The sequence below is a fragment of the Papio anubis genome, chromosome 14, assembly GCF_008728515.1.
Source record: "Papio anubis isolate 15944 chromosome 14, Panubis1.0, whole genome shotgun sequence".
NCBI lineage: Eukaryota > Metazoa > Chordata > Mammalia > Primates > Cercopithecidae > Papio > Papio anubis.
In genome coordinates this window covers 23,160,254-23,187,195 of record NC_044989.1, presented here as the reverse complement: position 1 = coordinate 23,187,195, position 26,942 = coordinate 23,160,254, and the positions used below count along the sequence as shown (strand labels likewise).

General features: G+C 51.2%; 1 protein-coding gene across 2 annotated transcripts in view; it reads right to left on the bottom strand.

Annotated features, from left to right (window-relative positions):
* Positions 1-26,942, bottom strand: part of KLHL29 (kelch like family member 29) — a 322,618-nt gene that overhangs the window by 174,910 nt on the left and 120,766 nt on the right. Inside the window, exon 1 of one of the 2 annotated variants that reach the window (XM_031654960.1) lies at positions 12,954-14,501. The exons of the other annotated variant lie outside the window; for it this stretch is intronic. The gene's annotated coding sequence lies outside the window, so the exon portion shown is untranslated. Of the gene's footprint in view, positions 1-12,953; positions 14,502-26,942 lie in introns of those variants that run through there. 2 annotated transcript variants of the gene reach the window in all.

Here is a 26,942-nt window from a genome sequence, read left to right as displayed (position 1 = left end):
ATCAACCAGGACATAAACAGTACAGAGCTTCTTTTCACAGCACAGGCTCAGGCCCTTCCAGTAGATTCTCTCTTTGTCCTCCTAACGGCCTGAGTGCAGCAAACCTTCATGGAGAGAGATCAGGACTCAAGAATCCAGTATTATTTTATAAACGAAAAGGTCGGCAGCCCCCTTCACAGGCTGCTGTGCTGAGGCTCTCTCTCCTCTGAGAATGGAGCGTTGCCTGTGAGTCTGATGGGCCAAGCCTTCTTCCATTCGAAGAACAAATCAAAAATGGTCCCTGAGGCAAAACGGGGAGAGTCAGCCTCCTTTAAACTCTCCACGGCACACCTGCTCTGGCCGGCATGGCCCTGACGGCACCAGCACCAGCCCCCTGCTGTGACAAGTACCCGGGTGTCACTCTGAATTACAGGCCAGGAGCCAACCCACTCTGACAGCGAAGCTGCCGTTCACAAAGCGTACTCTAATTTCCGCAGCTTGGAGCCCCCTGCGTCTTGAGGATGGGGTTACCCCAATCACGATGCTGGGAGTCGCTGGGGTGTAAAGTAAAATCCAGCCCTCCGTCATCAGGTTCAGGCTACACGTTACCCGAGAGAGTCACATGAGAAAATTAAGTTAAACCAGTGGCGCAATATGTGGTCACTCACCTTTGTCTTGACAAAAGGACCTGGCATTTAGGAAGGTACCTGTCGCTCTGAATGGGCCTGGCAGCAGAGAGGGCTTCTGTTTCCCACATTTGGATTCTCAGACCAGAAACCACATCCTCCGCTAAGCAGTCTCCTGAATGAGATTTAAAATGTTGAAATTTAAGGGGGCCAGAAGGCTGCCTTAGGCCTTAGATTCTTTCATTGCTCTTCTTTCTTTAAATTTTTTTTATTGTAGTCAAATATACAAAATGTAAAACTGACCATTTTAGCCATTTTACGTGTACACTTCAGTGGCATTAAGTACATTCTCAATGTTGTGTAACCATCACCACCATCTACCTCCAAAATGTTTCATCTTTCCAAACTGAAACTCTACGCCCACTAAACAATAATTCCCCTTTCTTGCCTCCCCGAGACCCTGGCACCCACCGTTGTACTTTCTGTCTCAATGAATTTGCTCTAGGTATCTCATATAAGTGGATTCATATCATATTTATCCTTTCTTTTGTCTGGCTCATCTCATTTAGCATAATGTCTTCAAGGTTCATCTATGTTGTAGTAGATATCCATGACTATAGCATTCCCTTCCTTTTCAAAGCTAGATAATATTCAGTTGTATGTATACAACACATTTTGTGAATCCATTCATTCATCAATGGACACTAGAGTTGCTTCTACCTTTTGGCTATTGTGAACAATGCTGCTATTAACGTGGGTGTACAAATATCTGTTAGAGGAGCCCTGGGTTTAACATTAATTTTAATCGTCTCTTCTCCTGTGAGAGGCAGGCCTCAGCCTGTGGCCGTGTGAGGCTTGGCTCTGATTCTTTGGAGGCAGGCCAGGGTGGGGTCTCCTGGGAGAGGGTGGGGAGGCACCTGTGCATGGAGGCCTAGCTCAGAACTTAAAGGGTTAAGTTCCACAAATGCAGAGACTGTTCTGTCTCTTTTCCTCCCAGAGCAATCCAGTGACATGCTGGCATGAGCTGCATTTCCCAAGGCCACAGAAAGACCACAACAGGCCCCTGTACCCAGTCTGTCTGGTCAGGCCACATTTTAAAAAAATTAACTAATTTGATGGAGATATAACATCCATAAAGTAACTGTACAAATCTTAAGTGCACAGTCTGAAGAGTTTTGACAAATGCATGCATCTGCCTAACTACCACCCCAATCACGATACAGACCATTTCCACCGGCCCAGAAAGTTCCTTCGTGCCAGACTGCATTTTAGCAGCTGCTTTTAGGGCCAGTCGATACTGCTGCAGCATCAACAGGATTAGGGGATCCAAAAAGCCTGCAGGGGGTTCTAGGCTGTGAAATCCAAGATGCCCTCAGCTCTAAGTGACCAGAAAAGGTCACTTTTCTAATTCTGCAGCTGACTAGCCACCCACAGTAGTCTGGCAAGGGAAGTTTTAAAGCACTAGAGCCCCAAAGAGACTGTGGGACCTCAGCTTAACTCGACAACTCCAAACACATCCACTCTACTAGCCTCTGTGCCATACATAGAGCTGGGCCCTGCAGCGGCAGGGAAGGGGCAGCTCTGCGTAGCTGGAGAGACACTGAGCAGAAGAGAAGGAAGACGGGAACTCGGGCTGGAACAGAAGTTGGCATCTGTGATGCCGCAAAGAAATAAGTCATTCTGGCTAAGGCCAAACAGGAAGGCTTCTCGGAGGCGGGGGCATTCATAGTAGCCTCTGAAAGGACGCACAGGATTTCAACAGAAAACAAGAAAGAGAGGAAAATTCCAGGCTGGGAAGACATAATGTGTCAATAAAGGCATTGAGACACAATAATAATCACTTACTAAATGCCTGTTAAGCAACAGGCATTGGGCTAGGTTTTGCACAAATGTGATTTTATCTAATAAAAATAATAAAGATAAGGAGGACACTACAAGGTAAGTCATATTAACTGCAACGTGGCCAAGTGACTTCCCAGGTTCACAAAGCATTGTACCTGGATTCAACACAAGGTCTCACGATCTGAAGCCCCGGCTGTCCTGTTTCCTGTGCTGTGGGAAGAAATACGATAAAACGCGTGCTGCCCAGCGGATGTGGGAAAGGAACCCCTGGTTGCTCGGAAAGGCATCCCCAAAACTGGAGACTTTCAACGATTGGCGGGTCCTCACTTGGTTCAAATATCAATTAAAATGTCAGGAGCAATGTTACATACCCCAGAAAGAGCTGTGGGAACACCTCATGGTGTACATATATATTTCTTTTAACAAAACACACACCCTAGGAAAGTCTCATGTATTTGAAAAAAAGGGAGTTAATTAGTAAATTTGTTTTTTCTAAAAGCAGTCTTATTGATACAAAATAGCCCAAACCGGGTTCACAAAGGTTGAAAACAGAGTTGGCTTGTGATGAGCATTTCAACTGTCCACAAGCGGATCTTCTAGATTGTCAGCCCAAGGAAATTCTGTTCTCTTCACTGGCATAAATGCCCCAATTCTTATTTACACTGTTAGTCCCGTGAGAGTGGGGGGTCCTCACACTGTTACAAATGCCATCTCCCTTCCCTGTACCCCACCCAGCCCAAACGCCTCACCCCATCAGCAGCTGCCAGGGAAGGAGCTTTCAGGGAGCTCCCAGATCTCCCAGCTTTGATCTGCGAGCCAAGGCTCCCCGGAGGCTGCACAGAGCTGCATCTACGACCCACAGCTCCTTGTTTTGCATCAGCTGCTTCATTCCCGGCAGAGGCTCACGTTTTCTCTGACGCCAAATGCCATGAATCCTGCTGGGCCAGGAGGTACAAGTCTCCACAGGACCCCTCCCTGCTTAGACCATCCCAGCTTTCTTTCCAAAGCAGGTAGAATGCCAGCCCCAGACGGTGGGGGAACTCTCAGAAAAAGACTTCCCTGGATGCAAGAGTCCACATCAAACCCATGCCCTAGGGCAAGCCCACAAGCAGCCATATCAGAAGGTACCGCTTACTGGTGCACACACAGATCTGCACACACACACACACCCCCCACACTCTTACACAGTTGCCCTATGCACACACTCACACATACGCATGGTTTCTCTGCTGCCTTTGACACCCAGGCCTGCCGTATGTATACACCTTTTCCTCCCCGAATATCTCCAAACCACTTTGTGTGCTCGGGAAAAACCGAGAGACGTTCTCACACAGGGAAGCCACTGGTTGGCAGAAAATCCCTTGAACTTGCCAAAGACCAGGCCAGGCAGCACTTTCTGCTCCTCAGCTTGGGGGCCTGTGAGTTGCAGAGACACGGAGGGAGCCCTCCCCTCGGCCCCCAGGCTTTCTCACCGCCAGCTGAGCTCCTCCTCTCGGCCCACGTGCACACACAGCTGCGGGTCTGTCTCCCTTCTCAACAAAAGTTCGTCTCTCTCCAGTTGGTAGCCTGGAGCGGGGCCAATCCTCCCGTTACCCTGAACGCGCGCCTCGATTTGCAGAGGCCTGTGGCGAACAGTCTCCCTGCCCTGACCCTTCTCCCCGTGCAGAGGGTGTAGCGGGTGAGGCTGGGAACACACCTCCTCCCACCTGACACCCGACCCCAAACCACAGGCCTCTCGTGAGCTCCCCACCGCCCAGGCCTCAGTCCCAAGTTAAGATAATCTTAGAATCTTGTCACTCCAGTGGTTCATTCTTGAAGGAAGTATTTTAGCTTCAAAAGAAAGTGGAATTGAGATTTTAACATAGGAGCAAGAAAAAGTCTAACCTTGGCGATGCACATTCCACGAAGCCCCACTGGCAGGGGCCTGGGTGCCGCCCCAGGTGCTGCCCTGGGTGCAGGCCGCAGCGCACGGTGCAGAGGGTGCGTGGGCCTCCCACTCCCTTCACCAGCTCCCACCGTCTTCATTCTGCTGCACGCCAAGCACATTGCAAACCAGAGTACTTTCTCTCCTTGCCAGTGAGCCGGTGCTGTCTATGTACTGCAGGAGGAGGCCATTACAGGGAGTTAATAGAGTTTTAAATTTGTTTTTAAATTTTACAATGCACTTCATCAAATTCAGTGTCTGAGCACAGCATCATGTTCAGACCAGGCAGCATATGTCAAATGGCCTCAGCCTTCCCCTCCACCCCTCTCCCACCAGGAAAGGTTAACTCTTTGGAGTAACTCCCAGGCATGGCCCCAGTGGAGCGGGTTCTGGTCTGTGGCGGTCATTCTGGAATAGGCCCAGTGGAAAGGCTGCTGACTTATTTGAGATGCTCTGGGCAGCTTCCATGGTCAAGGGCCGTTGAGGCCTCCACTGGGCCTTGGTCGTCCTGTTGAGGTCCCTTACTGAGGTGGCCACTTGGGAGTCATGGTGACTTGGTTCTCTCAGGTTCACATCTCTATGGTCCCAGGTGTCAAAGAGGGTGAGAAAATACCCAGGGCACAGACGTGAAAAGCAAATAGTGCAGTCTGCTGACGAGGAACAGATGGGAGCACATTTCTGCTATTTTTCACCCAGAAGGATTTCCTTTAAGGACATGTTCAGCTGAACCTAGGATCATTATTGTAACTTGGGATCAGTTGCTGCGGAATTGGAAATAAGTGAGATTTATGGGCCCACGGTTTTGTGAAGAGCGTCTTGGGCACCAGGACTTGTGGCAGGTCTTCTCTGTCACTAACTGCAGTCAATCTGGCCTTTTACTAAGCTTTAATAAGGGACTCTCGTTTTAGGGAAAGTTCCGGAATAGATAATACTGGCAAGAGAAATCCCTTTGGTTCCAGGACAGACTGCAATAAAGCAGCTCCGTCCTGGCAGCTCTGAGGCAGGGTCTCAGCTCACTGAGGTCACAGAGCCCCATGAGGGAGGTGGAGGGTCCCCTTGCCAGTGAAATCTGGCAGTGGGTGGGTGGGGGATGGAACTGGTGGAGGCGGTCACCTGTTATTCTCCCTTGTGCATCACAACACTGAACCTCACCCCCCAGATAGGTTCCATGTTGGCACTAGTCTGCTTTCAAAACGTCCCAGGCAACAAGAACCCAACATGTCTGTTTTTGGTTAACAGAACCCACGAGGTGGCTGCACCCTGGCCCCAGCTGTCTGGCCATCACGTGGCAATGACTTTTGCTCACTATTTATCTGAAACTTGTCTGTACAGGTGACAAGGAGGAGAGAGGCTTCTCAGCCAGGCTTCTGCCGAGTCCCAGATACAGTCCCAGCTCCCCCTCTACCTCATGGCGCATCCAGGTGTCAACCTGAGCTTTGCACTTCTTAAAATGAACATCCCTCAAATAGAAAACAAACCCTTCTTTGAGGCTACACACCCAGTTAAACACCCCACCCTACTTTTCAACTCTGGGGAGACTTTGCCCATGTCTGCATCCTTCCAGACAGAGCTTGGTGCTCTGTGTACGGCTCAGGTTTCCCATTTCTAAGTTCATACACACACAAAAGCTGGCGGGGTGGGGCAAGAACCCTCGGTGGCCTCCGCTCTTCTGAGCAGATTCAGAAACACATGCTGAGAACTGGGCCCAGGAGGGATGTGGGAGCTGGGGTGGAGCTGGGCTTGGCAGCTGGGCAGGGGTAGGGGATGGGCTGGGATGGAGGGAAGAGCATCTTGAGGTGATGGGAGTCTTTTTGCATTCAAGGGCTTGCTGGCTTCCAACTTGCTACTTACTGCATTGAAAAATATTCCACACGATGGAAGAACTATTTTCCAAAACAAAATGCTAGTATTCATCAGGAGGCGCGGGTTGTGCAGTGTGAACAATTCACTTTCGTTAAGTACCATATGGCCGCTGGTAGGAAAACGCTAACATGTTTCAACAGTACAGCTGGGGTAGGGCTCCTTTATTCACCGTGCAGATGGCTCTAATTGACATCTCTCCTAAAACAGGTCTCCAGCATTTCTGCAGGATCATTAGAGTAATTAGTTATTAAATACCATCACCACTTTTAGAGAGGGGGTCTGATCCTTGGCAACGTTCCAGCGTGATGGAACTGACAGGTTGGGAGGACAAACCGTGGGAGGGCCCATGGAAAGGGCTTAGGAGCTCCTCCTCTTCAATGGCAAGGCCAGAAGAGGACAAAGACTTCGCGGATTCCAGAACAGCCTCCTGGAGAGAACTCAGGCGCCCAGAGGGCTGTACACCACAGCTCTAGAGCTGGCCCTGCCTCTTTGGTGGTGTGACTGTGTACGCCCCTCAATCACCCAGTCTCAATTTATTTATCCCTTAAATGGGGGTAATAGCAACTGCCCTTCTGGTCCTGCAGAGCTGAAGCTACCTATTGAAGAGCAAATGGAAAGAGCTGAACTCAAGTGCTGTGGCTGAGCTGGTCCTGATGGCTGTGTTTGACACCCAGCTTGACCCATGCTCACCATTTCAGTGAGTGACAAGCCGTGGCCTCTCAGGACATGGGCACACCTGAGACTCAGTCCTTGATGCTGCCAACGGGCAAGCCTTTGTCATGCTGTGACCAGAGCCCAGTCTGCAAATGTGGGCTGCCCAGGCTATCTCAGAAGGGGTGGGGGGCTCAGCCCAGCCTCCATGAGCCCCAGAGCCAGCCCACGGGTGGAGACTGGTCTAAGCTAGATCCTGTTTCTGTACTAGACCTATTACACTCTACTCCCCAAACCAGCCCTTGAAAACAGCCCTAACACCTGCCCTCACTCGCCTCTTCGATATGCTCATCACCTCCAGTCAGCCAGGTCTATACCGAGCCTATGCTTTGGTCGGGGCAGGTGGGCAACAGGGGCTGAGGTGGGGGAAAAGAAAGAGGAAAATAAGAAGAACCATGACCTCTGTTCTGTCTCATGAGACTGAACACACAAAGGTCTCAGCAAACCCCATACTGCAGCGTGCATAGTGGTGGAGTGAACCCAATATCCATTTTAAAATGGAGCTCTTAGCCAGCTGCAGGGGCTCATGCCTACAATCCCAGTGCCTTGGGAGGCTGAGGTGAGAGGATCACGTTAGGCGAGGAGTTCAAGACCAGCCTGGGCAACATAGCAAGACCCCATCTCTACAGAAAATGGGAAAAAAATTAGCCAGGCGTGGTGGTGTTCATATGTAGTCCCAGCTACTTGGGAGGCTGAGGCTGTAAGATCCCTTGATCCCAGGAGTTCTAGGCCTCAGTGAGCTATTGATCGTGCCACTGTACACTCCAGCCTGGGTGACAGAGCGAGAACTTGTGTCCAAAAAAATTAAGTAAAAAGGAGCTTTTCAGCCAGTACTATATACTTCGGCCCTATGTATGGTTAGAGGGTGGCTTGGCATCAACCCCAAAGAGAGATTTCTAGTGACAAGGGGCTTAAGGGTGGGCTGGGGGCCACGAGGATCACACTCACAGCAGAAGCTCTGAGTCCTGCTCCTAAGGTCCAAGGGGCAGCTCTAACTCCAGCCAACTTGCAGACTCGGCTCTACCTTGGCCTTCCACACCACACACGTGGCAGCACTGCCAGGGTGGCTGTAGAGATAGCACTGTGAATCAGGTTGCAGTGGCAGGAAGGAAAGGCGGTCTGGGGATGTGCGCGTCCCTAGGATTTCTATAAAAAAGTAAATACATGTGTCCAAAGGGTAACATGGATCTTGGAAATAGCCTTCACTTTGAGTTCAGTCCACATTGATTGAGGGTTAACAGCGTGACATTATTAGTTTAATTTCACAGTCTAATCAGTTTCCTGCTTTATTGATCAAAGGACTTGGAGCAATTGTAATTTTGTGAGGCTGAAAAGTGAAATTCTGGGCTAAGGGAATAAAGCCTGGAGGCTCTCTGGGCTCAGGGGTCGTGCAAGGGAGCGCGTGGCCTCATCCTGTACAGCCCACCTTACAAGGGCTGCAGGGTCCACAGGTGACATCTCCAGTCACGTCTTCTTCCTCCCACTGGTGAACCACACGGAGGGCACAGGAACTAGTGACTAACCAGCATCGGAAATGGAGACCAGCCTCGGAAACAGCCCCTCGCCCCACGACACCCAATCCCACACCCACCTCCAGCCATTCCGAGCCCCAAACCGGCCCAGGGCCTCATTGTTAAACACCCTCCGTCAGCAGAGCCCCATCTGTGCGATGGAATTTTTTTTTGTCACTTTTTCAAATCAGAATAGAAACAATTTTTAGTCTATAATTACCATTTCTTTTCTCAACAGACAAATGTTTCCTTTTAAATTGTAGGGCAGAAAAAGCAAAGAACAACATTTTAAACCAAAAAGAAAGACTAAAATTAATTTCTTCTTTACAGAAAAATAAAATACAACAGCTCTTAGAAGCCAGGTTTTTCTTTTCCCAAAAGAGCAACAAATGCAACAGTGTATTCACTGCCACCATTAACTCCCATTTTAGTGGCAGGTCCTGGAGGGGTGGTGGTGATGGGGTCTGCAGTAGCCCCAGGGCCTTGTACCTTGATCTCCTGGCAGAGCCTGGGCTGCTCCTGATGTCTGCGTTTGCTTGGGATGAATGGTCCAAAACCTTCAATGCAGAAAGCTGGCCTGGGGTTTAGGGCTCCAGGAATCAAGATCAAGGCCTGGGAACTACCAGTTGCTCCTATGGAGCCTTGGGGTGTAAGCTAACCACCTGGCCCTCAGTTTCCTCACCTCTGAAATGACAGCACAACCCATGTGGCGAGGTGGTTGGACGATTTTGTGGGCTGCATGTTTTGGAACTCAAGAGCATGCAACCAATCCTGCTGCTTTCACCACGCCATCAAGACCAAGCCGACTCTCGCTAAGAAAGGCTCTAGCTCTGCATCTGAAGACAACAGCCTGTAAGTTCTTCTCATAGCTTTCTAAGCCGGCAAGCTTCTCCACCCACCCCAGGAAAGGGCCGTCCCTCCCGGCTCCGGGCTCCACAGTCTCCGAGCAGGCAGGAGGGGTGCTGCAGACAGCATGGCGCGGCTTCTGTGCTGGACAAGACCCATGAGGGCCCTGCAGACACGGTGTGGTATATACTAATGCCTGGCCCCCCCTGGGGTGGCTGGGGGGCGGGATTCTGAGGGAGGGGCAAGCATGTGCTGGCTCTAAAGCGGAGGAGAAGCAGGTCGCATTTAAGGACTGGAAAGAGGTCCAGGGTAGCTGGGCAGGGCCTGCTCAGGTGACGAAGCAGAGAGGCAGGAAACACATGTGTCCTCCGTGTGAGCTGTGTCCGGGGTCTGGGAGCCCACGTTAAGGAGCCTGGTTTCAGAATGGGCCAACACGGCCGAGGTCACCCAGTTCTCCTGGTTGAGGCTCCATCCCCGCTCCCTAACTTCCTAGCAGGGGAGTGACACGACGCAAGTCCACCAACGCAGGATACCAGCCCCATGTGGTCACTGCTCAGCCCACCATGCTAACCTCCAGCATGAAACTCTGCGGGGGCGCACCATTACCCAGAGCTATGCTGGTAAATGTTTAACACCCGGCTCTGCTGGTGGTGGTGGACAAAAAAAACCCTACCCAGACCCTGAGGCGCATGCAGCGTTCACCAGTCTCTGTTGTACAAATATTCCCACTGTGGCCGTTTCGAGCTACCAACGTGCTGTTTCCTAACGAGGAGCTGGGAAGAGATGTTAACAATGGGCTCTTGGGAGCCACGGAGCCAGTCCCAGCTCACCCCACCCTAGAGACTTGTGAACTGGGTGTGGAGGGCAGGTCACGAAGGTGATGCTCTGGACCCACAGCTGCTGCGGCTGCTCTGTGACCATGAGGCAGCCAGGTCACTCTGGTAGGCAGGGGGCAGAGCAGGCCACCAGCCCACCAGGTTCCTGTCTCTCCCCTCCAACCTTCAGTGGTTTTACCTACCATCTGCTGGATCTTGTCCAGATACCTCACCTGGAATTCAGGGTGTCTCAGGCCTGGCGACCCCTCACTCTCCCGGCTCTCCTTTCCCTGCCCCATGCAGAGCCCTCTGCACCAGCCTCATGCCTCCTCGGGGTTCCTTAGTCACGCATGGGCTGTCCCATTGCCAGGCCAAGAGCGCAGCGTTTGTGGTCCCTCTGCCTTCGATGCCACCCCTCCTGCATGCCCACATGACCACAGCTCTGGTTTCCCCTCCCCTGAGACGCTTCCTCTGACCACCCACGTTCCTCTGAACTGCATGCGCTGGCAATGAACTCCACGGGTGCACGTGGGCATCCCCTGCCAGACTGCACACTTCATGCAGCTTCCTTTAGGACAAAGGTTCCAGAATCTTCCACTCAATGACTCAACACTCCTCACAATGAGCTCCCAATTCCAGGTTCTTCCTAACCTGCTTTTACTTTTCAGCCTTTACCTTCCTCTCAAGGAAGCAGAGGAGGGCAAACATTAGGGCCCAACGTCTATGCTTCTGAAGACACAATGGCTGCAGGCCCAGGGACGTGACTTGCCATGGCCAGGTGAGGCCAGAACGGTGGCTGGGTTGCATCGGGAGGGAGTTTCGTGCCAGCTCCAGGCCACAGTAAGACAATCACATCAGGACAGGCAGGGCCTGGGGCAGCGACACAGGATCCCTAGAATGAGCCCAAACAGGTGGAAAAAGGCAACTGGGCATCCTGCGCACCTGATAGCTTTCTAAAAATAGCGGTGGGCCCTGGCTCTGCTGGATTGCCTGGGGGAGGAGCAGGGGCTGGGGCTCACTCGGCCTCTGGGGAGCCAGGCAAGTCCCAGCAGGTTCCATGCCTTACTCTTCCCAGGCAGGGCAAAACCAGGCCCCTTGCCAAGCTCAGGACGGGGGTCTGGGCCCTGCTCCTGCATCACCTCCCCCTTAGCTCCATCCCACTGCCTGGCCAGAAGGAACTGTCCCTTGGCTGCTGGTCATGCAGGAGAGAGAGGAAGGGAGACAGGGCAAGAGCAGATGCCAGCAAGCTCCGGGCACCATTTCTTCTTGGCCAAGAAAGCTGGGTACACAGACATCCTCCTCAAACCAAGGCACTGACGGCATCGAACAGAAATGTCATGGTCTGAAGCCACATGGTTTAGCGGAAAACAAGAAAAGAAGAAAAAAATGCTCTGGGCCAAACCCCAGAAGTGTCCCCTGCCCTCCCGGTCCCTCAGGCTCAGGGATAGGCAGAGGGCAAGGAGACAAAGAGAAAGTTCTTCTCTTCCAAGCGTGGGCCTGGCCTTAGCCTGTATTGTCAGTTGTCAAGTCTTCTCTGGCTTTTTCCTCCCTCCTATGTGTCGAGAAGGGAATTCTTAGCTCCCAGCACCTTGAAGTCAGGCATTTGGCCTCCCCTCCCAGCACCAGTGCCACAGCTGCACCTGGAGTGCTCAGCTGATTTGAGGAGATCTTTTAAAAACAAATCTCATTCATTAAAAGTAAAAGTAACAGTATGTATTCTCACGAGCCAGAATGTCAGCAAATTTTAGAGATCACTAAGTCACCCAACTGAGAACCAAAGTCTGAGTTTGGATAAAAAAAATACAGGCAGCAAAATGAGTTTTAAGATCCCCATGAAACAGAAATGGCCTCCCCCCCACGTGGAAAATGCCTTCTGATTCTTTTGCTCAGAGGCAGGAAGCCTGGGAGGCTTTTGTTTTCCTGTAATATTTTCATGCCAAATGTGTTCTGCTCACCACGAAGTCCTTCAGAAACTCTGACTTTTAAATCTAGCTTTCTGGACTCTTCGGAGGGACACACGCACAGCACTGGTGGTCCTGAAAAGGCTGGCAAGGCCAGCAAAGGAACGGAAAGGATCGAACCAGAGGGGTCCCCTCCACCGCCTGGTCCCTCCACCCACTCCCTCTCTGAGTTGAAGGCCACAGATGCCCGCATGCATGTTCCTCCTCACTTGGGCAGAGCTGAGATCATGTTGCTGAAATGTGACACCCAGCCCACTGGCCTGCCAGCCGTGTGGCCACCCTGGCACCAGTGCACGCGCGAGCCGCCCACCCGTGAGCCGTGAACATCCATCACCGTGACTCACAGCTGCTGCCCTGCTTCTCCTGCCGATGCCTCCCGGGAGTCCGGGGCAGGACGGAACAGTATTTCCCGGCCTGCTATTTCCTGGGTCTTCCTGAGCCCCTCCCAGCCAAGGCCAGCCCAGCAGGCGCCGGTGCTGCCGTAGTCTCTTCTGTCCTGCCCGCCTGCTCTGGGTTTGGTGTAATGGAAAGAGATGCGGATGAGGGGCCGGGCACTTGGGCCTGGGTGGCCCTGCACTCCTTAGCACAGCACCAAGCAAGTCATGCCCCGCTCTGGCATCGGCTTCCTTTTCTGAGAAATGGGAACACCCGCACCTCTACTACCTATGGCACAGAGGTGTCATAGGGAGAAAAAGCCCTAGATGGGGAAGGCCTTTGGAAGAGGAAGGCATGCTGGTAAAAAAAAACAAAAACAAAAACAAAAACAAAAAACAAAAACAAAAACAAACCATTCACATGACAGAGCGACGCTGGTGGTGTTTAGGCGAGCTCCCAAAAGACGCATGGAATCTTTTCTTTACGAGATAAGTACTTACTTCAAGGTTCCTCTTTCCTCTTTGGTAAAAGGAATTGTAGAAGCGTGCCAAGTCCAAGCAGTACAAACAGCAAATAATCACTTGGAAGAGAAGCTTGTTGAAATGAGTCTTTGCTGGGGACAAGGCCGGCTGGCAGGCTTGGCCTATAAATCATTGCTCCCTCGTCGGCTTATTGGCTTTTGCAAAGAGATGAACTCAGCTGACTCTGACATTTCCCAGCTCCTATGACTGTGGCCTGCACACAGTAGGTATTTCCTCAATGTTTGTTGAACTGAATAATGGCAAAGGCAGCTGGAAGTGTGAGGGGGTAAAAGCCATGTCCACCCAAATAGGAGACTCACTACACGAAGCCAAGGCGAGGGAAAAAATCCAAACAGACGTGACTTCAGTCTGTGGCCAGAGCGCAGTTCATTCCTGCCAGCTTTAGCTGAAAGGGATTTTGGGTGGGGGAAGCCGAGGGAGGTTAGAATTAACATACTTACTGTATTATGTTGCAGCAGTGATAAGACTAAAATTTTAGGATTTTCTTAATGAGACTCCTGCATTCACTAGTTTTCCTTATCAGCACTGGCAAGAACCACAGTTTAGTATTTATGTCCTTTGCTTTAGAATGGAGGAAGGATCATAAGAGGGGTTGGAAAACTCACTCTACAAAATGCCTCTGCTCCCTTTCTGTTCTCCCTGTGGCATGCAGGCCCTCTGCCCTGGCCCACCCTTGGGTGGACCATGCTGCCGCTGAGTTCCGGGTTCGCTAAACAAAATGCAAGTGGGTGCTGGTAAAGAAACCAGTGGAAGTGAGAATGCCAGGCAGTTCCGAATGCCTCTGCCCCCCTGGGTTCTGAGAACCATCCACCCTCCTGACTAAATGCCCATAACCACCCTGACAGGCAGGCGCACAGGTTCTAACACTCAGTTCTCCAGAGACAGCTCTAACACCTGCTCACATGGTCAGCTCCGGGGGGAACGCAATCACGGCACTGACAAAGTCGAGTCCACGCAAGTCCTCACATCTGCACGGCACTGGTCACCTCTGCAACGCTGGGCTTACTCTGCAAACTCTGTGGTGGCGGCAGGGGAAGAGCTGCATGTCCAACAGCCTGGCCCGGAGGTGGGAGATGACTTTAGAGAGAGTTGCCACTGGAGTCAGGAATAAAAGCTCGGGCGTCCAGACTCAGGGCTTGGGTTGGAGGAGAAGAAACTCTCCCCGCAGAGACGGAGCCATGGGTTTCCCATCTCATACTCAAGGCTACCAGCCTACTTTGTGGGAAGAGAACCCAAAAGACCCGCCTCACCTTCCCACCCCACTTAATGACTCTCCAACCTTGCAAAAAGCTTTTTTTTTTTTTCTTTTTTCTGATCAGATTTCAAGAAGGTAAAAGGTCTTCCATTTGCCCAGAAATAAGAACAAGCATCCTTCTTTGATCCCAAACATAACCAAAATTCAAAAAGCAATCAAAAGAGCCTTAGAGGCCGGGTGTGGTGGCTCACACCTGTAATCCCAGCACTTTGAGAGGCTGAGGCAGGCGGATCACTTGAGCTCAGGGGTTTGAGACCAGCCTGGCCAACACGGTGAAACTCCATCTCTACTAAAAATACAAAAATTAGCCAGGCGTGATGGTACATGTCTGTAGTCCCAACTACTCAGAGACTGAGGTGGAAGAATTGCTTGAGCCCGGGAGAGGGGGAGGTTGCCATGAGCCAAGATCGTGCCACTGCACTCCAGCCTGGGCACCAGAGCTAGACTCTGTCTCAAAAAAAAAAAAAAAAAAAAAGCCTTAGAATAAACACACTGAAGCTTGGTGTTCACAGGCAAGCCCCAGCATCCTTGTTCATAGCCTATGGATGCTTCCTTTGCAAACAATTCTAACAAGCAGGTCCACAGCAGGTCAGGTGGGTACTGGTGCTTTAGGCAACAACAATGACCATGGCAAGTTTAAAGAATGAGAATAAGGGGAGATGCAGAAAGGCTGTGAAAAGCAGGTGCACAACCTTAGTAACCACAGTGAGCTTTGACCATTTAGTTCAGGGGCAAACGTCCCAACTACCTCTACGGGACCCCGAGTATTGATACATCACTGCAAAATTAATGATACTACTAAGGCCATAGACTGCTTAAGAGTGTGGGCTTTGGAATTCAACAGAGGCTTATGTCCTGGCTCTGATGTTTATCATCTGGCTGCAGTCTATTGAACAATGTGCTGAAACTCTGAGCCTCTGTTTCCTGCCAAGAAATGGGGTACAGGTAGTTCCTACTCTTAGCTATGGGGAGGATGCTGCCTGCCTGCAAAGCGCTCAGTGTCTGGGTCACCTGGAGCATGTTCCCTACAGAGACATCAACAGACACCAGGGAGGAGGCAGAGAGGAGTGGCTGCTGGGTCTGAGGATGCTGGAGGAGCTCACGACTGCCCAGCTGGCCCGATGCAGCACATGGGCCTAGAGGGCAGGCCGCACCTGCAGCTTCAGTGTATCAGGGAGAAGGCCCTGACTCTGAAACCTTGTGTGAAGTTAGAGCATTGGTCCTGCTAGAGGTTTCTGACGTGGTTGAGGGGAAATAAAGTCTGCTTGCAAACTTCCAGTGCATGAACCTTGCCTCCAACGGTGCCATGTAGGAGTCCCTTATCCTTCCTCCTGCAGGCAGAGCTGGCTAGCAGGGCTTGGGCCCAGAGCCTTCCCTGGGAGTCCTTCTGCATGGCCTTCTGCATGGCCACAAGGAAGGTCCTTGGGGAAGCCCCTCGAAGCAGTTCCCTCCCAGGTTACCTCCTGCACGTATCCCACACCACGTGGCAGGCAGGGAGGGCATAGACAGATACAGGAATATCCATCATTGACTCTCCTAATTCTAGCCATCAGGTTATGTACGTAGCTCGGGGTAAGGCAAAGAAAAATATCTGAGAAGATGGAAACACCCATGGGGGGAGGGAGTCTTTGTAAAATGAAGGCAGTCATCAGAATTTGTATATGGAGAAAAGAAGACAATTGTGAAAACTATGCATCCTGAACTCGGGTTTATGATAATGTAACATTTCCAGCAATAATATTCGGGGAGGAAAGGCAGACGAAAATGAACTGAACTTTATTCGGGGATCTCATTACGATGACTGTGGTTCCTTTTGTTAAAATACCGAAATTCCTATAATGAGATCTGTGTTGTACTAAGAAGAAATGTATGAAAGAGTGACCTTAAAGCATGGGAAAACTTTCATTCACTGTAAACAAAAGTTTCTTTCCTTAAAGAGTTGGGCGTATGTAAACAGTCCACTGAAAGAAAAGACTTGTATAAATAATCACCTGTGCCTGTCTTTCCCAATGGGCTCTGACAGTGCCACGGTCTCAGGGCCCAGGAAACAGAGGTCAGGGCAGTGGCCTGACCCTGGCCTCCAGCAAGGGGAGGGAAATTCCAGTAGGTCCCCTCCTTGGATTCCAACACAAGCAAACACAGCCAGCTTTGTTCTTCCTCTCCTCCATCACCCCGGCTGGGAAGGCTTTGTTTTTGTTTGAAGTAGTCAACGAATCACAGAAAGCCCTGAAAGCCCCTTCAGGCTCCTTTCCCTCCAGCCCTCCCCGGGTGCAGATCAGGCACCTGAGGCCCTGGAAGGCTTAGGCATCTGAACCCATGAAAGGGCAGAGGCCAAGCCCAACAGAATTAACATGACGAACACCCCTGCCCCGTACCCTGTTTTGAGGGGGATTTGACCTTGTCTGGGCTGCTTTCTATTTAGCAGAGGGCTTCACCCTCCCCTGGGGGGGTCGCTGACCACCTTCAATTAGACTAGGAAGTCTTTAGACCTGTCCTTCTCTCTCTGCCACTCCCTGACCTGGCTCCTCTCCTGGGTGGGTGATACCAGTGAAAGGAGAATACCTTGGGGACCCCAAAATCTCTAAGGAAAACTCAAGCTGGAAATTGCTTAGGGCAAAACTACTTCCCATTCTATTCAAAATAAATTTGTTCATTAATAAAATCAAGTTCATTAATAAAAGTTCCTCTGCTCACTGAGATAGACACGTATCTGACTGCCTCCTTTGGAAAGGCTGATCAGAAACTCAAAACAATACAATCTTTGTGTCTCACCTATCTGGGACCTGGAAGCTCCCTCCTCACTTCAGGTCTTCCTGACTTTGCTTCAAGCTGCCCTGCCTTTCCAGACGGAACCGATGTACATCTTACACATATTGATTGATGTCTCGTGTCTCCCTCAAATGGATAAAACCAAGTTGTGCCCTGACCACCTTGGGCACATGTCGTCAGGACCTCCTGAGGCTGTGTCACGGGCACGTCCTCAGCCTGGCAAAATAAACTTTTTAAATTCACTGAGACCCTGTCTTAGATTTTCTGGGTTCACATACCCAAGGGTGGTTTATGCCAACACTCCCTCTGCTGACAGCCCTCAAACAGGGCAACATCCTGGTCCTGGGCCCAAGCCTTGTTCTGCTGCGGGGCTGGCCAGAGTTGGGGGGTGTGGCAGCAGCTGTCTAGAGGCCCTGGCACACTGGCCGGGGGAGTCATCGGATGCCATGGGAGGCAGGATTCTGGGCCTGAGCTAGCAGGTGAGAATGCTGGGGTGGGAGGGAGCCTGGCGGGGAGGGGAGGGTGGGGGACCAGGGACCCTGGGGGATTGCCAAGGCTGACAAGGTAGGAGCTGGATCTGGCTGGAAGAAGTCCTCGGTGGATGGCTCAATAGTGGACAGGTCCAAGCCTGACAGCAGAGCGTTGGTGTCAGTTCACCTAGGGAGGCCGTCCCCACCTGGTGGCTGCAGCTTCTGACACAGCCTCTGGGCACAGACCCAACAGAGCATCAGAACAGCCTTGAGACTGGAAAGTGCATTCCAGGGCGTGGTCTGTGCAGGACTCCCAGAAAGGGGAGAAGCGGGCTCTCCACATGCCGCCTGGCAGCCCGGCCCTCACTAGGCCCACAGAGCAGGCCCTTTCCCTGGGTTAAGGATTGCCTGGGGGAAGTCACTAATAAAAAGAAAACATTTTTCCAAGAAAGCAAAGGAGACTGAGCACTTTGGCTGCTTCTGATGCCTGCTCAGGACATCTGGAGCCACTCTCTTGGAAGATGGTTATCCAATTCATGATATCGGGATAGGAGAAAGGAAAGAGACAGCTGTGGGGTGGCTGAGACCTAGGAGTGACTGTGGAGGGCAGGGGATGGCTAGGACCCCGGACCAGGTGCATGTGTTGGCGTGTGCAGCTGTGGACCAGGCCCAGTGGGGAGTTAGCATACGCAGTGCCTGGTGGGGAGCTCAGGTGTCCTGGGTACTGGCCAGGGAGTGCTAAGGTGTAGGACACAGCACTCCAGGAGGGACAGCACCCACACCAGCATGTAGAAGGTGCACAGAGGCTTCCTGGAGGAGACAGCTGGGGTCTCTTTTTTAGGGTTGCCTTTCTGAAAGGCCAAGGAAGTAGCAGAGGCAGAGGCCCAAATGGGGCTCAGCAGACAGAGGGAAGCGAGGGCCTGAGATCCGTGAGCATCTCCTGGAGGAGGGAAGCTCCTCCCTCTCTTTGCAGCCAGGATCTTGCTCCCCAATCCCCAGTGGCCCAAACATTTGCCCTGCCAGAGGACCACTGGGTTCTCTCACAAGTCAATGGGTAGGCTCTAGTTCTTACATCTTTACCTCTAAGCAAGGAAAATAACAACAGGTCACAGTGAAATCTGCTTGAGACTGTTAGGCGATACAGCGTCAGGGTCATGTGGGAGGAGGAGCCACAGGCCAAGTCTCAGGTTCCCTCCAGGCTGGGTCCCCACAGAGGGGATGGGGAAGTTGGCCCCCAGTCCACCGGACCTGCCTGCTTTCTCAGAACAAGGATAATTCGAGGGGTTACTCTCGAATGCACTATCTCATTTAATCTTCATGCACTATCTCATTTAATCTTCACAGTCCCCTCCCCGTTTTGAAGATGAGAACACTGAAGCACAGAGGTAAAACATGACTTGTCCAGAGGGTCTGAGGGGAAACAGAAATACCCACTTCACTCTCCATCTCATTGACCCCACAAGGCTCAAAGAATGGGAGGCCAAAATATCTTAGAGGCAAGAAGACACTGCACTAAAGTGACTTTCCAGTGGTGGGAATGGGCCCAGTCAGTTTTCTACCACAGGGAGCTGCTGAGCAAATGTGGTCTAGGAGCAGAGACCCCCGGGCAGCCATCCATTCAGTGGGAGTGGCCTCCGGTAACACATGGAGATCCGGACGCGAATCCCATTAGGAGAAAAATAGAAAACACGACGCAGCCTTGTATCCACTCTGCACCTGCATGTTAAAAAGACGGGAAAAGATTCTGGAAGGGCCCAAATTTCAAATGTTATATTAGTTAGGTTCTATTTATTTATTTATTGAGACGGAGTCTCACTCTGTTGCCAGGCTAGAGTAGTGTAGTGGCACAATCTCAGCTCACTGTAACTTTTGCCTCCCGGGTACAAGTGATTCTCCTGCCTCAGCCTCCTGAGTAGCTGGGACTACAGGCACGTGCCACCACGCCCGGCTAATTTTTGTATTTTTAGCAGAGATGGTGTTTCACCATGTTGGCCAGGATGGTCTCGATCTCCTGACCTCGTGATCCGCCTGCCTCAGCCTCCCAAAGTGCTGGGATTACAGGCATGAGCCACCACGCCCGGCCTAGTTAGGTTGTTTTTAAGAGTTTCTGTCAAATGGCTTCTGTTCCTAAGTTTAAAGAAAAAAGAGCTCAGCAGATGGCAGACCCCTGGGCTGGAGGAGAGCGGCTGAGAGGACGCGCCTCTGCCTTCCACGTCCACAGCGGGCACAGGAAGACAGGGCTTTCTGCACAAAACCTCTCCCCGGACTTTGCAGGCTCCGCACCACGAAGCAGCTGACGAACGGGGAGCTCTGCTCTTTCCCTGTGACAGGCAGGCTCTGGACCCAGGCTCTTGCTCCCAGGCACGTCCGTCACCAGTCTGACAAAGCCCACGCTGCCTCCCCTGCCCTCGAGCCCCATCCTCCACTGTCTTCAGAGATACGGGCTGGCGGGACACCACACGCAAGACTTGGTTCTGCTCTGAGGGTCTGGAGGGAGTCCCTGCTTCCTGCCTCACCCCAGATCAAACTGTGAGGCTTTGTAATCTGGGATCTGTTCACTAATTCCTCCGTGGCCTCCCCAGTGCCAGGGCAGGCATGGATGAGGGCCCTGGAGGACCTGCTGATTGGCCAACCGCCTCGAGGGTCCACTTCCCAGGCCCTTGCCTATGAGCTGCTTGAATTCCAAGAAGTCTGCCAAGAAGTCAGCTGTTTGTAACTCCAAATGTATTTTCCTGTAGAGACAAAGCCATCAATGGCCATGGGGCTACCCGGCTAGATCCCACAGGCTGGTATGATCATAATCTAGCTTGCTGAGCCATGGCACAAAAGCCTGAATTATGTGCATTGTCCCTGGAGGGTCTGCCATGTGCAGGGGAAGAGGAAGAGAAAGGAGTGTGTCTATTTTGTTTCTCGGTGCTGGGGCGAGCTTGGCCAGTGTAGCATTCCCACATGTGTGTGCGTGTGTGTGTATTAAGGGGAGGTTTGTTAAAATAAATGAATCTGGAAATCATGACCCTTGGCCTTGAGCAGTGCACGTGCTGGGCTGTGTGCAGGGTGCTGCCTTTGAACAGCTGCTCCTGGTCAGCCCTTCCCAGTCCCGGGCCCAGCAGGTGCCCACGGCCCCAGAAGCAAGGGTCTTCTGTAAGTGGAGCCCTGCCTTAGCTTCTCTCCCCACTTCCTTTACTGCTCAGCCAGCCAGGCTGGGCAGGGCAGGAGGGATCCATAGTTCTCACTGAAACTCAAGTCCTAGAGCCTCAGAGAACCCTTCTAAGCTCTAGGAGGGCGAGGGGACCCTGCTGTCCAGCTTGGTGTCTAATTAATGCCAGGGCTTGGACAAATTGACCAATAGACTATAGTTTTAGAAACACAAAATTGATTCATTTATCTTTTTAATAAAGCATGCTTGGCTAGTCCCATCCTTTGTGGGGATAGCTATCAATCAACATGGCAGACTAGGCTCCTTCTGTGCCCACTAACTCACTCATGGAGCCACCACGGAGGAACAGCCACTCTGCTCAGATGCCGGGGTGGGGGGTGGGGAGCTGCAACTTCTCAGATCTAGTCCTTGTGGTTTCATGTGGTTTCATTGGGGAACTGTCTATGAACTTGGTCTAAGTCAACACACAACTGTGTATTAATACAATTTGGTGCTCTCTGCACTTCATGTGCCATTTGAGCATTCGTGCCAATTCCATTTAGATCCTCATTCACAGGAGACCTTCTGGGGGCCAGGACTTGTGCTGGGCATGGGGGATGTTCAGACAGACAACACAATATTCCTGCCTTTAAGGGCAGACCTTTACAGTTTGTTATAATTGTGACAAGCGTTACTACACAGAAAAACACAGGAGCTGTGGAAGTAGAGACTGGGGTCCCCCCAGGCCCATGGGCACAGCTGGAAAAGACTTCCTGGAGGAGATGGTGCCTGAGCCAAGTCTCTGAAGAGGGGAAGTCAGGTAAAGAAGAGGCAGGGATATTCTGGGCAGAGAAACATCCTTAGTAATGAAATCGCATGTATGTTGTGCTCAGGAACTGGGAGAGACTTGGAGTGAATGAGCAAGTGGGGGAGTAGAGATTGTGGGAGTGGGGGTCACAGGCTAAGACATGACCCTGAGCACCAGGTCCCAGAGTGCAAGGGGATATGGGGGGGCTTTACAGGCTGTTCAGAGGTGGTCCTGTTGAATAAGGACCCTCCCTTGGGCTGTGGTGGTGGAAATGCGAAGAGGGACAATTTGGAGAAATATCCAGAAAGTGATTTGGGTTAGAGTTGGCAGTTGACTATCAAGTTCATTAATTCATTCAACAAACAGTTCCCAAGTGTCTCTGTGTGCTGGAATAGTGTTGGGTGGAGGGAAAAAGACATGTCTCAGATGAACTCTAGGTTTTAGGCTTGAGAGGCTGGGGGAATGGTGGTGAAATTCTACTGAGATTGAGGACATAGGAGGAGGGAGAAGTTCAGGGAAGTCATTAATGAAAGTGCAGGATGGGTGGGTTTCACACGGGTGAAATAGACAGAAAAGAACATTCCAGGTGGAAGAACCAACTGAAGCCAAAGCAGCAAGGACAGATGGAGCGTGGTCTATTTTCATGAAAGAGAAACTAGACCCTCTTCTTCGAGTCCAGAGGTTTTGAATTAGGAGAATGACAGATCACCACACCTGGACACACTGCCCTTCTTCCTAATGATGCCTCAAAGAAATCAAGCAACATCATCCATTTACTCACTGACGATGGCAAGATCCAGGCCACATAGTCAAGTGACTGCTTCTCAAATTTGCAGACAGAGGCGCCAAAAAATTCTGCCATCAGCTGCTCCTAGATCCCTGCTGCTAGCCTTCACCTACAAAGTCCAGTCAGGGTACTCATCAGGATGGGGGAGAATGAGGAAGAAACGTGCAGGAGAGACCAAAGCAACTTCCAGGAAAACCATCAGCCCAGCTTCCTGTGGGGCCGGCGTCTACTCACCCACCTGGCACTCTGCACCCTGAGGCCACTTAAGGGCTCTCTGATCTGGGGCACTATAGCTCTAAGGTCCCCTCCTTATCCTCCCCTCCCCAGGTCTCCCTCCAATGGAGCCCTGAGGGTTCCAAGAACTGGAAAGTGGGAAGCCTGATGCCCAGCTCCTCAGATGAAAAGCAAGCCATTGCATTTTCTGGCTCCTTGGAGGCTCCTCAACCTCACTCCCTGGCAGCATAATTATAGATGCCTCCCCCCTTACAAACCCTGCCTACGCACTGCATAAAGGAATACAATTTCTGGCTGTCCAAATTACAAGAGACCATAATGCGCAAAAGCAATAAACACAGGTTCTAACAGCAATCAGATACCACTTATCGTAAACAATGGTTTTTGTGATTTATTGCGTTTGAAGCAGGTTCAGCATTACTCCTTAGAAGATTTGGTTATTCTTGTTTTCAAGCAGAGTTGCCGGCAGCCAGCTGACGTCACATGAAATTGCTCAAGTGCAGCAGATTTTAAAAATAAGGCCAATGTGTTGTTAAAATAATAATCATAGAAAATTTGGGGTGGCTGTAGGCTGATGTGGAAAGTCTAAAGATGGAGCCTTTTGGTATTTGTAGCCCCTCTTGCCAGAGTCCACACCTCCTCAGTGGGTTCTGCACCCAGCGCATCTTCGATTCTAATGCCCAGCACTTTGGATCTCTCCCTCTGCCCTCCTGTCCTCTGAGTGACGTGGGAAGGAGGAGGAGACTCGTAACCAGCTGACAATCCTGACAATTTGGATTAACACGTCAAGCGTTTCAGCTTACCTGCTCAGGCCTTAGTTAGTACTCAGGTTCTGGGAGAATGCAGAAAAGTTAAACAATGCATCTGAACCAAGAGTTCGGTAATGATCATCCAAAACGAAACCTGCCTAGTTCTCACAGAAGCGGCAGTCCCTTCTCTTCTGGACCCCAGCCACCCTGACAGAGGGCATGGCTCAGAAGGCAAGGAGGATTTCTCAGGGCAGGCATTTTCAAACTGGCTCAGAGGAAGCCTTGGATCCCACGTGGGTAATTCAGGGACTCCAGAAAGAGGCACCTCTGCTTCGCCCAGGGAGTTCTGCCTTTATTCATTGTCTCTGGCAGATTTCTATAAGATTGTTTAGGAAAAAAGAAATTGGATTGCAGAACTAGTCCCAAAATAGGAGTCAGCAAGTTCTGCCTCTCTGACCCTTTTTCTGCCCTCCCCAAATTTACCATTTCCCCATGATTTAAAAGTACAGGCACCAGGATGAACCCACTCCAAGACAGTACTACAGTGAGACCCTTTGAGAAGCACCACGCTCTCAGGAGGTATGGCCCCCTCCCCTCTTGGGGGTCACCATGCGTGAAGCATGCCAAGGATGGCTGACAGTGGACTCCCCAAGCCTCCTGAGCCACATCCCACAGCCCACAGCCTGTGTGCCCCCAGGGACCTGGTTTGAAGGGACATATCCTGGTATGAGGCCAAGTCCCCACAGCAGGCACAGAGAAGTACAACACGTTGTCACCTGAGCAGACTGTTAATGCCTGCAATCTCCAGGGCCTGGAAAAGACACCCTTTAACCAACAGACAGCCCCCTCCAGACAGAGGCGCATACACAGCCCTGTACCTGCGGATGCTCCATTTCAGTCTGGGAGGCAAAGCTCTCTGTTCTTAGCTTGGAGCAGACAGCAGAAAAATCACTGAGCTATATAGATCACGATAAGGAAAATGGATTTGTTAGTGACTACCCAGTCCTTAGAGAACAGCCGTGATATCTTGTTTGAAGTAAATTCATAGAACATCACTCATCCGGGTGGAAAAAACCATATTGATTGCTAACATTTATTGCATACTTATATTCCAGGTACTATTCTAAACTTCTTTTATAATTAGCTTAATCCTCGCCATATCACAATGTGATAGGTATTTTTATCATCCTAATCTTTTTTTTTTTTTTTTTTTTTAGACAGAATTTTAGTCTTGTTGCCCAGGCTGCAGTGCAATGGCGCGATCTCAGCTCACGGCAACCTCCGCCTCCCAGGTTCAAGCAATTCTCTTGCCTCAGCCTCCCGAGTAGCTGGGATTACAGGGATGTGCCACCATGCCCAGCTAATTTTGTAGTTTTAGTAGAGACAGGGTTTCTCCATGTGGGTCAGGCTGGTCTTGAACTCCCAACCCCAGGTGATTCAACCAACTTGGCCTTCCAAAGTGCTGGGATTACAGGCGTGAGCCACCGCACCCGGCTTATTATCCTGATCTTAAAGATGAGGAAACTGAGGCTCAGAGAAGTGAGGTCATTGGCCGAGGTCACCCAGCCAATAAGTGGAAGTGCAGTTCCAAAGTCTGCTGCATCCACTGCGGGTTCTGCCATCGCCATGCATGTTGTTTTCTGCCGAGAGCCCTGACATATTTCTCTCTGTGTGGTCTCCTGTCAACTCTTTGTTGGCCGGGATCAATACGTGTATAGGAAGACAGGTGGAGTGAATACAACTTAAAACAACATCAACTCTCGCCTGCAGGAGTCCGAACTCGCCAGCAGCATGTGTTGTTCACCGGCTGGGTTCCCCCACCACCCCCACCGGCCACACACCTCCCTCCTGAGAGATCAAGTCACCGCAGCCACGAACCGACACAGAACATCCGAAACCCTCAAGCCAGCGAACCCTTGTTGAACGTCGATGTGCCAGGCACCGATATCACATCCCCAGACGGCAAACAGGAATTTCAGAAAAAACAAAATTTGTGTTTTGATAAAGACAAAAGTGATACACTGCTCAAAGATACTCTCGACGCTGTGATAAGGTTTTATCCAGATCCTTGTATCTCCCAGCCTCCCTGTCCTCACACACAGCTAACCCTCAGCCTCGAATCATCTCTGTGCAGAGGAAGATGTGAGAAACACCGCCTTCCAGGGACTGCTTCCCTGACACTCCCTGCCCCAAGGGGACCCGCCTTCCTTCTCCAAGCTCCTGAGGCACTTTTCGGTCTGCGCCCTCCATCTGGCCGGTGACTGGATTATTATACTGCATGACACTTTCTCTGATTGTCTTGTGCAGGTCTTGATTCCTTGACTAGGGAGCTCCTTGAAGGTGAGGCTGTGCTGTACCCTTTACTTACCTGTGTGATGGCACTTCAGGGGGCACTACTGGGAGTCACCTAGGGAGCTTATTTCGTTTATTTAAATGTCAAATCCTGGGCCACACTCCTAAAGATTTTGACTCAGTGTCTCAGAAGTTCACATTTTTATCAAATAACCTAGAAACTTCTGATGCCAGAGGTCTGAGAGCCTCCGAAGGAACCAACCCTGCCAATGGCTCATCTTGGACTTCTAAGCTCCAGGACTGTGAGAAAATACATTTCTGTTGTGTAAGCCACACCCTGTCAGTGCTACCTTGTTACGGTGGCCCTAGCAAACTAATACAGCATCCACAGCAGATATTTTGCAAATATGTATTTTTTTGTCCAAACTCATATTGGTCAAACTGTGTGACTGCCTGGAATTCTTCACCAGAGTATTCCTACCCCAGGGCAGTGACGTGCTGTCCCCTAGAAGCCTGCCAGCCCTGACTCAGCTGCCTGGCGTTGGGGCAGAAGATGGCTTGAGAAGGCATCTCTCTCAGCCCTACACCTGCCCAGTCTTGGGATCCAGCCACCACTTGTCTCCCTGAGGGCAGGAGCTGCCCTCCCTCTGGAGCTCCAACCTCTTGTCATTGTCACCAGCCACTCACTAAGTTCTGCTCTCTGGACCAGGTGCCACCCAGCTCCTGCTCCCTCCCTCCCAGATAAGCCAGGCATTATTGCCTGTAAGGCTTGGCTGGTGACAATCGGGGGGCCCTGTGGGCAGACCCTCAGGAAGGGGGCAGCTCTGCTTGTCCCTGCCTGTGTTTAAGGGATGGGCAGACCCACAGCAAAGCCTGTTGAGGCTATGCCCACAGGGACAGCTCACCATCGTCCCCACCATGGCTGGGGTGGCCCCACACAGCAGGCCGTAGAAGGGTCAGGTGCTCACAACCAGGGATGAGCTAAGGGAAGGCATCCTGGGACGCCAGCCCTAGAAACTGGATACTAAATGAGGGGGTGGCTCAGCAGCGAACCTCAGTGGCCCTGGTGCCCCTAGTCATGCTTCTTGGTCAAGTGTCCCCCATCTTCCAGACATTTCCTGTCGCTCCCCAATCCATCCCCTGACATAACCACTAGAAATAAGTTCTTCTGAGGGCAAGATTTCAGCAAACTCCCTTGTCACTGAGCACATGGCCTCACATTGAATAAAGGGTCTTTAGGATGCTCTCAGCTCCACCTCCGTCTCATTTCCTCCTCTCCTTGATCCTGTTTTCTCCCTGGGGTATGGGTGACTGTGTAGCCAGTGTGATTAACTCTGCTGGGACTATAATCTCAGGAAGGAATGGAATGGAAATCATTTTTGGAATATAAATCAAATAGAATTTCAGTTGAAGTTATTTAAAAGAAATTAATTGACTTGTACTCGCC